The following is a 13,072-nucleotide window of genomic DNA, read 5'->3' as shown; positions in this document are numbered from 1 at the left end:
ATTATTTGTTTTCTTCTTATGACTCTTTCCAGGGTTCAGATGGGGGTCACTGACCCTTTTTAAAAATCAAATGCTCTGGAAGGCATCACATTTAGGGGCAGATTTATCAAGGGTTGAAGTGAATTCGAGGGAATTTTCGAAGTAAAAAAATTCGAAATTCGAAGTAATTTTTTGGATACTTCAACCATCGAATAGGATACTACAACTTCAACTTCGATTCGAAGTAAAAAAGTTTGAATATTCGACCATTCGATAATCGAAGTACTGTCTCTTTAAAAAAAAAAAACCTTGACTTCAAAACTTCGCCAAATTAAACCTGCCGAAGTGCAATGTTACTGGAACAAGGATGAAGCAGAGCACACTCTTCAATTCTGTAAAAGAAGCCCCGGTGCACAGCGTAGAGGGTGCGGCAATCCCCAGACGAATACTTCAGGTAAGAATACACTGGCACACGAGGTACAATGCAATGCAGGGTTACCCCTTGCTTCTTTATCTGTGCGGACGTGCAACGTTTCGGGGCAAGCCCCTTTCTCAAGCATGAGAAAGGGGCTTGCCCCGAAACGTTGCACCTCCGCACAAATAAAGAAGCAAGGGGTAACCCTGCATTGCATTGTACCTCGTGTGCCAGTGTATTCTTACCTGAAGTGCAATGTTAGCCTATGGGGACCTTCTAGAGCAGTTTCCTACGTTTTTTAAAGTCGAAGAAAAATTGTTCGATCCATCGCTAAAATCCTTCGAATCGATTTAATCGTTCGATCACGATTTTACTTCGACCGCAAATGGCCAAATTCGATGAAAAAAGACTTTGATATTCGAAGTAATTCAATTTGATGGTCGAATTTCGAAGTATTTTCAACTTCGAAATTCGACCCTTGATAAATCTTCCCCTTATTGTTATTTCTTCTTTTTATCACCTATTAATTCACTCCTCTCCTACTCATATTCCAATGCATGGTTGCTAGTGTAATTTGGCTGGAGAGCTGCTGAGTTAGAATCTAAAGAACTCAAAAATCGCAAAAAAATAAAAAATGAGGACCAATTGCAAATTGTCTCAGAATATCACTCTCTACGTCATACTTCAAGCGAATTCAAAGGTGAACAACCCATTTAAAGTTCAATATTAAAAAAGGTTGCAAACAGAAAATAGAAAGTCATTGAAACAAGTCTATTTCTGCTGAACTGTCTGAAATCAACTGAACTGAAAAATAAAGTGTTGAAAGGTGAACAACTCCTTTAAGATTAGTGACCCCTCTAAACTCCTCCATGGAGCCCAAACTGTCCCGAATTCTTGTCTGAATTTGCCTTTATGCCAGCTATTGCTAGAGTAATAAAAATAAATAAATGAAATATAAAAACACTGACCTGTACACACTCAGTTTATGCCCTTCACATCATTAGGCACAAGCACATTGTGTAACAGAGATAATAAAGGAACAGGTACAATTCTGATAAACAGCAAATTGTGAAATGATTTGGTGATGTGAAAGCAGCAAGTAACTCTACTTTCTATAATCTGTGCAGGGAACAGATAAATACATTCATATACAGGTATGGGACCTGTTTTACAGAATGCTCGGGACCTGGGGTTTTCCGGATAACGGATCTTTCTGTAATTTGGTTCTTCGTGCCTTAAGTCTACTAGAAAATCATATAAACATTAAATAAACCAAATATGCTGGTTTTGCTTCCAATAAGGATTAATTATATCTTAGTTTAGATCAAGTACAAGCCACTGTTTTATTATTACACAGAAAAAGGAAATCATTTTTAAAAATTTGGATTATTTGGATAAAAGGGAGTCTATGGGATACAGCCATTCCATAATTCGGAGCTTTCTGGATATCGGGTTTCCGGATAAGGGATCCTATACCTGTAAGAGTTTTCTCCATATGAACAGTCCCTAACTTCTACCCTGGGCCGGAGAACATCTATAAAAAATTCACCTGGGTACTAACTTACGCAGCATTTATCATCATTTTCCATCTGCTCCAATTGGAGTTGCCACATTAGTATATAGACACGAGTTATAAAAGGCTATTGTTGGTCAGGGCCCGCTACAAGTTAATAAAATCATTGGTGGCCAGGGCCCCCCTATAAGTAAAAAAAAAAAAAAAAAATTGCCATCCAGGGTCTTCCATAAAAGTATTTAAAACAACAGTGGTGGTCAAGACCCCCTACAAGTTAAAAAAAATTGTTGGCAACAGTGCCCCTCATAAACATTTTTTTTTAAAAAAAAAACATCGGTGGCCAGGGTCCCCCATAGAAGTTAAAAAAACACCATTGGTGGCCATGGTTTAAAGGACCAGTAACATCAATTTAAAAAAAAAAAATCGTTAGTATAGAACAAAAAAGAACCACAAATTAAAATTTTAAATCACTAAGTCTTTATTAAGAAATTACTTACCAAAACTCCGCTTGCACTCCTCTACAGTGACGATCCATCATGCGGTGCTCAATTTCTCCTCCCTGGCTATCTCCTATAAGGAAGGCAGGGAGGAGAATTTGAGCGCGGTACGATGGATCGCCTTTTCTGAAGAGGAGCACAAGCAGAGTTTCGGTAAGTTATTTCTTAATAAAGACTAAGCGATTTAAAAGTTTCATTTGTCTTTGTGGTTTTTTTTCTTTCTATACTAACAAATACATTTTTTAAAAATTTATGTTACTGGTCCTTTAAAAACAATAAAAGAAATTGGTGTTCAGTGGAACATACATACCTTTTCTTTTTCATTCTCCTTTTCTTCTGGTCAATTTGCTAACTAAAATTAAAAACACAGGACAACGTGAACTGGGTTGAACCACAGAATAATATGCTCAGTTTCCAATAATAAGTAACCTGGGTGCCATAGAGCTGCAATAGCCTTGGAGGATTTCCAAGTGGTTTGTATAACTAATAACTAACTATAGGTGAGGGCAGATCACTGTTCTTTGCCTCTGAAACTGGGGACAAGAAAGAAGCTGCAGAGGTTTGTTACTCAGAAGTCAAGAAAGGAGCAGAACAAGACTACACTGCATCCAATAAACACAACTTGTATTTCACTTACCTTCTGGACTATTGTATTGAATTCTGTTGTGGTAAATACAGGTATGGGAGCTCTTATACAGAATGCCTGGGACCTGGGCTTTTCTGCATAAGAGGTATTTTCTGTATTTTGAATCACCATACCTTAAATCTACTTAAAATCTTTTAAATGTGAATTAAACCAAGTAGGATTGTTTTGCCTCCAATAAGGATTAATTATATCTTAGTTGGGATGAAGTACAAGGTACAGTTTTATTATTAGAGAGAAAAAGGAAATCATTTATAAAAAATTAGAATTATTTAATTAAAATGTTGTCTATGAGAGATGGCTTTTCCGTAATTTCGGATAATGAATTTCGTGATAACGAATCTCATGCCTGTATTTAAAACAATTTTTATTTTTTGTATGAGTTCTTTATACCTTCCAATATTCCTTTGTTCCACAGTACAATGTATTGTGGACCAAGACTACATGTGTTTTTACTAAGGTTTCATCTAGAATTTTTATCTAAAGATTATTTCCCTCTCACATCAAATGGTTTTAATCTAAATTATAAATATATTACCACTGGAATTTAAAAGGATGGGTCCAGGTACATGCAATGCATTTTGGGTGCATTTTGGTGGAAACAATGCAATATGAAAGCCCCTGGAAAAAGAGTGATTTTATTTATTTATTTTTTAAAAAAAAGTTAGTATCAGTAATTTCTGGTGTTAATATGGCATAAAGTCGATGTTCTTAAGCGTAATAAATATAGCAATAGATTCCATTAGTGGCAACAAGGTTTATTTCTCATTTAATTATAGTTTCAAGTAAAATTAACACCAGATGTAGTGAATTATTATTTCTGAGATAATAATTAACAGCAGCGATTGTTTCTGCTCTTTATTGAATTAAACCCTTAAATCTTTAAATTTAAGGTTCCTTAAATTATACTCTATTCTGAATCTATACTATATCCTGAAGGCAAAGATAGAAAACGAGGAGATCATTGCAGCCGAGGCTCAGATAAACCCCAAAAAGTTTTTGAAGTTTATAAAATGTTAAAAGATGCAGGTTGGCTCCTTTAAATAATGGCACTGATGTAGTTGTAACAGATAAAGAAAAGGCTAATGTGCTAAATCCGTATTTTTCTTCACTGTATACAATAGAGGAGCCAGAGTTCCATGACTCACCTCATAACTGCACTGTTGGTTCAGCTCGATCTAGTCAGTGGCTAACTCAGGATATGGTACATAAAGGTTTATTCAAAATTAATGTTTACAAGGTACCAGGAACAGATGGCATACACCCTCAGGTACTAAGAGCTTACCGGTAGTTCATTTTTAGACTCTATTTTAAAATCTGTATGGATTGGAGGAAAATTTATGTCATTCCAATATATAAAAAGTGATTACCACCTCAGCCTGGAAATTATAGGCCAGTAAGTTTGACATCCGTGGTGAGTAAATAATTTGAAGGCTTGTTAAGGCATTACAATCAAAATGTTGCCCTGGTGAATCGCATTATGAGCAGCAATTAGCATGGCTTTATGAAGGATACAAAACAAATTTGATTTCTTTTATACAATGAGGTTAGTATGATGCTGCACAGCACCCCCCCCCCCCAGTAGATCTATTTGGATTTTGTAAAAGGATTTGATAATGTGTCCCACAAACAACTGTTTTATAAACCAAGGTCTGTAGGGCTTAATGAAGTTGTTTGCAATGGATAGGAAACTCACTACAGGATACAGGCTATTGGGTACAGAGGGTGGTTGTTAATGGTACTTTGTCTACTTGAAGTAAGGTTCTTAGTGGGGGCTCCCAGGGTTTTGTATTGGATACACTTTTATTTAATTTGTTCATTTGTTCACATTGCAAGTAATGTATGACATAAAACTATCCAGCCCAATTACTTCTATCCAGGATATGGCACACTTGAAGCAGGATCTTGACAAAATGGCAATCTGGGCAGCTAAGTGGCTAATGAGATTCAGTGTTGATAAATGTAAAGTCCTGCACCTGGGATGTAAAAATATCCACTTATACCCTTAATGGAACTGCACTAGGCAAATCCATAATGGAAAATGAAATTGTGGATAATAAACTTGGCTGTAGTAAGCAATGGAATGTCAGCAGCTTCAAGGGCAAACAAGATCTCGAGCTGTATTAAAAGGGGCATAGGTTTGCGGGAGGAGGGGGCGAATATTATTGAATTAGAGTCCAAAGAAGAGACTAAGCTAGTAAAGGGTATAGAAAATCTTAGTTATGAGGAAAGACTGGCCAAGTTGGGGTTGCTCACTCTGGAGAAGAGGCGCTTAAGGGGAGATATGATGACTATGTATAAATATATAAGGGGATCATATAATAATCTCTCTAATGCTTTATTTACCAGTAGGTCTTTCCAATTGACATGAGGTCACACATTTCGATTAGAAGAAAGAAGATTCTGTCTAAATATTGGGAAGGGGTTTGTTACAATGGGAGCTGAGAAGATTTGACATTAGATAGCTTTAAGAAGGGGTTGGATGGTGTTTAGCAAGTGAGGGAATACAGGGTTATGGGAGATAACTCATAGTACAAGATGATCCAGGGACTGGTCCCATTGCCATTTTGGAGTCAGGAAGGAATTTTTTCCCCCATCTGAGGCAACTTGGAGAGGCTTCAGAAGGGGGTTTCCCTTCTTCTGAATCAACTAGCAAAAAAAGCAAAGGTTGCTAGAAACAAATTGGCAAGCATTAGCTGGTGAGGTTGTATCGAAGGAAATAATTTTATGTATTTCCCCAGTTTATTAAAACATTTGAGATTTTCAGCCTTATTGAAAATGAATAGACCAATGTGATTCCTGCTGACATGCATCTTTTTTTGCTTTGAGAATATTTTGTTACGTTTTTTTCGTAAATAAGCTAGCATTGTGAAAGGAACAAGTTGCACGTTTTTTTGCCCCATCTTTTTTCCCCACAAACTAGAATATTGATAAATCTGCGTCCATGAGAATCTTCTCATAATCTTCCAGTTCTCGCCTTCATAAAAAAATACAAAACAGGTCCATCTGTTTCTGTAGAGACATTGCTGCAACCAAGACAATGCAGGCATAACACAAACATCTGGGAATATAATACTGAGGACACATGGAGACTTTGGGATGGGAAGAAAACTATAGAAGAGTGAATAAAGTGACTGCTTAGCGGAAACATTCAAGTCCTATAAAGGTAGTGAGAGCAAATGGGTGTGTGTTAAGCTGGTCTTCTTCTGTAAGGGAACACCGTATTTGGCACATGCCCAGTTGGAGCAGTCCAGTATTCGTACCAACTGCACATGTGCTGAAAATTCTGGTAGTTGCCGAAGGGAAGGAAGAGGAAAGAAAGAGGATCTGAAGAAGACCGAAGATCCTGCAAGGTGGCACCCATGAGCTATGCTGCGCTACTCTGCATAAATAAGTGAGCATGCTGTCCAGGGTCCCTTTCTGGAACAATGCAATATGCGGGTAGGAAGCAGGGAGAGTGGTCTGTCTAGGGTAGTAGATGAGGCTTTTCTTATTGGGGGTTAGTTATCCTTTAATTAGATACTTACCTAACATAGGGTGAATGACAAAAAGGATTTCATTAACACATTCCTTGACAAGCAACAAGAAAAAGAAGAAGTTGCAATATTAATGTGTTTCCAACAAATAAAGAACCTATGCTAGAAATGTTTGTGTAACAACTTACCCTGGTGGTCTAGTGGGGGGACGGCAGGGACGCCCGCCATGCCAGTCTTCACCGCAGGCGCCGGTTTCTTAGGGCGCGCCTCTTCCTGGTTTAAAGGCGCATTGGTGCAAAAATTCAAATGTATTTAAAGGGACATTTTTCATTTTCAAACTGCCCGTTGTAGGATCTTGTTCCTGGTGCTTCTGTGCTATTGAGCTTCTGTTTATTCTGTGATTGATTCCTGTTTTGACCCCTGCCTGGCTATTGACGATCCTGAACTCCTGTATCCTGACCCCTTGCCTGATTAGCGACTCCTATTCTGCTTAACCCTCTGATTGACTTCCTGGTTTGACCCTTGACTGCCTGACTACGTTTACTCTCTGCCTGCCTCAAACCGGCCTGATCTGACTACGATTCTGTCTAACGCCTTGAACCACAACCTTCTGCCCAGACTTTCGCTTACAGTTGTGCCCCTTTGTCTGCCCAGAACCCCTCACCTTGCACCTCTCGTTATTATGACCTGGCGGCATCTGAGTAGCTGAGGGCTCCTCCTGAAGCCAAAGGCGACTGCTACAGGCAGAAGTACGAGCCGAGACCAGGGTGCTTGGCATCGGTTCTGAATTTAGGGTGCCAACCGTTACAGTTTCTTATTGGTATGTTATGGATTGATTAATTTTTTAAGTTCTTGAGGGTTAAAAGATTTTTTTACTATTGGCAAATTTACTGTGAAAATATGGGTCTTCTGTGTTTTTAAAAATGCTGCTCTGCTTTCATTAATAAGAAATAAATGGGGGAATGCAATATGTTTTGTTAGCTCATAAATGTTTGGAAACACCTTTGTGACCGTTAGCAACCATGTTTGCTTCATTTTTGACTGCTTAAATACCTCAACGACTGCGACCAAAACGCTTGCAGTGTATGTAATAAAGTTTTGTAATCGCAAATCATTGTTTGCGATAAAATATTTAACGAAACTCCACAGCAATAAGAAATAAATGTGGATATGTAATACAGTATGTTTCGTTAGTGCAAAAAAAGTCAGAAAACACATTTTCTAATGTAAGTGACCATGTTTGCTCGATTTTTGACTACCTTAAGAATTAAATAAAATATATTACAAAATACAAAATATATCACAAAATGTTCAACACAATTAAGATTAGCAATGCAATAAAAGCCTATAGAAGAATATTAGATTGCGACAGGCACATTTTTTGCAAATTTTATTACATTTTCCCATAGTTTATCACTAGGGTTTTTTTTTTTTTCGAATTTATGATGGTGTCACAACTAAAGACATTTTTTCACTGTGACGTAATGTAAGGAACATTTTTAAAAACCTAGCAAGCAGAGTATCTTGACTTTATCTTTTAATTAATTGTTTTTTTATTATTCAGTTTTTTTTTTCCTACAAAAGAAAATGACTAGTCGCAATCCATGATGCTTTCATCACTGCTAGCTAGCCTCATTTGTGCCTGAGCCGTAAATGTCTGGTGCCTTCTTAATCTGAATCTCAACTCTAATTTGGGTATGCATATTCAGAAGTCTTCTTCTACAATGTTCTTTAGAGACTGAAATTGAAAAGTCTTAGATGATTTATATTTCGGCAGTGTTCTACTACTTTTAGGGGAAGATTTACATCAGTTCGCTAGCGTTATCGTCCGCAGGGACATTGCCGATTTACGAACGGGTGCAGGCGCCAATTCGCTAGTGACTGGCGCTAGCGGTCATTCGCACTCTACCTACTGGTGACTTTTTGCTCTGCAAATTCAAATTCTTTACTCTGCAAATTCAAATTCACCGATTTTACTGAACGTTACCTCTTTCGCCAGAGTTGCCTTTGCCACCTCAGACCAGACGAAGTGCATTAAAGCAGCTAGATCTTCCTCAATCTTCTGTCACTTACATTATATTCTGTGAGCCGCAAATGCATCAAAGTCCAAAAAACCCTGGCGACTTTTCGTTTTTTCAGCCTGATTGCCTGCAAAAGCCGTAACTTAAACTTTTTTTGGGTAACTGGTTTCCCCCATACATTTGCAAACATATGGAACATTAATTTTACAGTGGGCTCATGTGTAGGGCATTATAACAATTCTATTGTCTTTATTAAGGTTCCCTGGGCTTGTGTAATGTTATGTATTTGCTGCAACATTTAACATAAAGACGTCCATTCAACGTTAAATTTCCTGCCGTATGCAAATTAACCTGAGCGCAAGAATTCTAGCGAATTTGCGCTAGGCAGAACTGAACGCAGAAATGAATGAATTGTCGCCTGGCAAATTGTAGCGATGGGTGCAAAGCATTGCTGGCGACTTTTTTGCCAGTTAGTTAATCTGCCCCCAAGAGTTGGTGAAACTTTAAAGTGGCGGTTCGCCTTTAACTTAACTTTTAATATGTTATAGAATGGCTAATTCTAAGCAACTTTTTAATTGGTCTTCATTATTTGTTTTTAATAGTTTTTTTTAATTATTTGTTTTCTTCTTATGACTCTTTCCAGGGTTCAGATGGGGGTCACTGACCCTTTTTAAAAATCAAATGCTCTGGAAGGCATCACATTTAGGGGCAGATTTATCAAGGGTTGAAGTGAATTCGAGGGAATTTTCGAAGTAAAAAAATTCGAAATTCGAAGTAATTTTTTGGATACTTCAACCATCGAATAGGATACTACAACTTCAACTTCGATTCGAAGTAAAAAAGTTTGAATATTCGACCATTCGATAATCGAAGTACTGTCTCTTTAAAAAAAAAAAACCTTGACTTCAAAACTTCGCCAAATTAAACCTGCCGAAGTGCAATGTTACTGGAACAAGGATGAAGCAGAGCACACTCTTCAATTCTGTAAAAGAAGCCCCGGTGCACAGCGTAGAGGGTGCGGCAATCCCCAGACGAATACTTCAGGTAAGAATACACTGGCACACGAGGTACAATGCAATGCAGGGTTACCCCTTGCTTCTTTATCTGTGCGGACGTGCAACGTTTCGGGGCAAGCCCCTTTCTCAAGCATGAGAAAGGGGCTTGCCCCGAAACGTTGCACCTCCGCACAAATAAAGAAGCAAGGGGTAACCCTGCATTGCATTGTACCTCGTGTGCCAGTGTATTCTTACCTGAAGTGCAATGTTAGCCTATGGGGACCTTCTAGAGCAGTTTCCTACGTTTTTTAAAGTCGAAGAAAAATTGTTCGATCCATCGCTAAAATCCTTCGAATCGATTTAATCGTTCGATCACGATTTTACTTCGACCGCAAATGGCCAAATTCGATGAAAAAAGACTTTGATATTCGAAGTAATTCAATTTGATGGTCGAATTTCGAAGTATTTTCAACTTCGAAATTCGACCCTTGATAAATCTTCCCCTTATTGTTATTTCTTCTTTTTATCACCTATTAATTCACTCCTCTCCTACTCATATTCCAATGCATGGTTGCTAGTGTAATTTGGCTGGAGAGCTGCTGAGTTAGAATCTAAAGAACTCAAAAATCGCAAAAAATAAAAAATGAGGACCAATTGCAAATTGTCTCAGAATATCACTCTCTACGTCATACTTCAAGCGAATTCAAAGGTGAACAACCCATTTAAAGTTCAATATTAAAAAAGGTTGCAAACAGAAAATAGAAAGTCATTGAAACAAGTCTATTTCTGCTGAACTGTCTGAAATCAACTGAACTGAAAAATAAAGTGTTGAAAGGTGAACAACTCCTTTAAGATTAGTGACCCCTCTAAACTCCTCCATGGAGCCCAAACTGTCCCGAATTCTTGTCTGAATTTGCCTTTATGCCAGCTATTGCTAGAGTAATAAAAATAAATAAATGAAATATAAAAACACTGACCTGTACACACTCAGTTTATGCCCTTCACATCATTAGGCACAAGCACATTGTGTAACAGAGATAATAAAGGAACAGGTACAATTCTGATAAACAGCAAATTGTGAAATGATTTGGTGATGTGAAAGCAGCAAGTAACTCTACTTTCTATAATCTGTGCAGGGAACAGATAAATACATTCATATACAGGTATGGGACCTGTTTTACAGAATGCTCGGGACCTGGGGTTTTCCGGATAACGGATCTTTCTGTAATTTGGTTCTTCGTGCCTTAAGTCTACTAGAAAATCATATAAACATTAAATAAACCAAATATGCTGGTTTTGCTTCCAATAAGGATTAATTATATCTTAGTTTAGATCAAGTACAAGCCACTGTTTTATTATTACACAGAAAAAGGAAATCATTTTAAAAATTTGGATTATTTGGATAAAAGGGAGTCTATGGGATACAGCCATTCCATAATTCGGAGCTTTCTGGATATCGGGTTTCCGGATAAGGGATCCTATACCTGTAAGAGTTTTCTCCATATGAACAGTCCCTAACTTCTACCTGGGCCGGAGAACATCTATAAAAAATTCACCTGGGTACTAACTTACGCAGCATTTATCATCATTTTCCATCTGCTCCAATTGGAGTTGCCACATTAGTATATAGACACGAGTTATAAAAGGCTATTGTTGGTCAGGGCCCGCTACAAGTTAATAAAATCATTGGTGGCCAGGGCCCCCCTATAAGTAAAAAAAAAAAAAAAAAAATTGCCATCCAGGGTCTTCCATAAAAGTATTTAAAACAACAGTGGTGGTCAAGACCCCTACAAGTTAAAAAAAATTGTTGGCAACAGTGCCCCTCATAAACATTTTTTTTTAAAAAAAAAACATCGGTGGCCAGGGTCCCCCATAGAAGTTAAAAAAACACCATTGGTGGCCATGGTTTAAAGGACCAGTAACATCAATTTAAAAAAAAAAAATCGTTAGTATAGAACAAAAAAGAACCACAAATTAAAATTTTAAATCACTAAGTCTTTATTAAGAAATTACTTACCAAAACTCCGCTTGCACTCCTCTACAGTGACGATCCATCATGCGGTGCTCAATTTCTCCTCCCTGGCTATCTCCTATAAGGAAGGCAGGGAGGAGAATTTGAGCGCGGTACGATGGATCGCCTTTTCTGAAGAGGAGCACAAGCAGAGTTTCGGTAAGTTATTTCTTAATAAAGACTAAGCGATTTAAAAGTTTCATTTGTCTTTGTGGTTTTTTTTCTTTCTATACTAACAAATACATTTTTTAAAAATTTATGTTACTGGTCCTTTAAAAACAATAAAAGAAATTGGTGTTCAGTGGAACATACATACCTTTTCTTTTTCATTCTCCTTTTCTTCTGGTCAATTTGCTAACTAAAATTAAAAACACAGGACAACGTGAACTGGGTTGAACCACAGAATAATATGCTCAGTTTCCAATAATAAGTAACCTGGGTGCCATAGAGCTGCAATAGCCTTGGAGGATTTCCAAGTGGTTTGTATAACTAATAACTAACTATAGGTGAGGCAGATCACTGTTCTTTGCCTCTGAAACTGGGGACAAGAAAGAAGCTGCAGAGGTTTGTTACTCAGAAGTCAAGAAAGGAGCAGAACAAGACTACACTGCATCCAATAAACACAACTTGTATTTCACTTACCTTCTGGACTATTGTATTGAATTCTGTTGTGGTAAATACAGGTATGGGAGCTCTTATACAGAATGCCTGGGACCTGGGCTTTTCTGCATAAGAGGTATTTTCTGTATTTTGAATCACCATACCTTAAATCTACTTAAAATCTTTTAAATGTGAATTAAACCAAGTAGGATTGTTTTGCCTCCAATAAGGATTAATTATATCTTAGTTGGGATGAAGTACAAGGTACAGTTTTATTATTAGAGAGAAAAAGGAAATCATTTATAAAAAATTAGAATTATTTAATTAAAATGTTGTCTATGAGAGATGGCTTTTCCGTAATTTCGGATAATGAATTTCGTGATAACGAATCTCATGCCTGTATTTAAAACAATTTTTATTTTTTGTATGAGTTCTTTATACCTTCCAATATTCCTTTGTTCCACAGTACAATGTATTGTGGACCAAGACTACATGTGTTTTTACTAAGGTTTCATCTAGAATTTTTATCTAAAGATTATTTCCCTCTCACATCAAATGGTTTTAATCTAAATTATAAATATATTACCACTGGAATTTAAAAGGATGGGTCCAGGTACATGCAATGCATTTTGGGTGCATTTTGGTGGAAACAATGCAATATGAAAGCCCCTGGAAAAAGAGTGATTTTATTTATTTATTTTTTAAAAAAAAGTTAGTATCAGTAATTTCTGGTGTTAATATGGCATAAAGTCGATGTTCTTAAGCGTAATAAATATAGCAATAGATTCCATTAGTGGCAACAAGGTTTATTTCTCATTTAATTATAGTTTCAAGTAAAATTAACACCAGATGTAGTGAATTATTATTTCTGAGATAATAATTAACAGCAGCGATTGTTTCTGCTCTTTATTGAATTAAACCC

The sequence above is a fragment of the Xenopus laevis genome, chromosome 5S (assembly GCF_017654675.1).
Source record: "Xenopus laevis strain J_2021 chromosome 5S, Xenopus_laevis_v10.1, whole genome shotgun sequence".
NCBI lineage: Eukaryota > Metazoa > Chordata > Amphibia > Anura > Pipidae > Xenopus > Xenopus laevis.
This window is presented reverse-complemented; position numbering follows the sequence as displayed.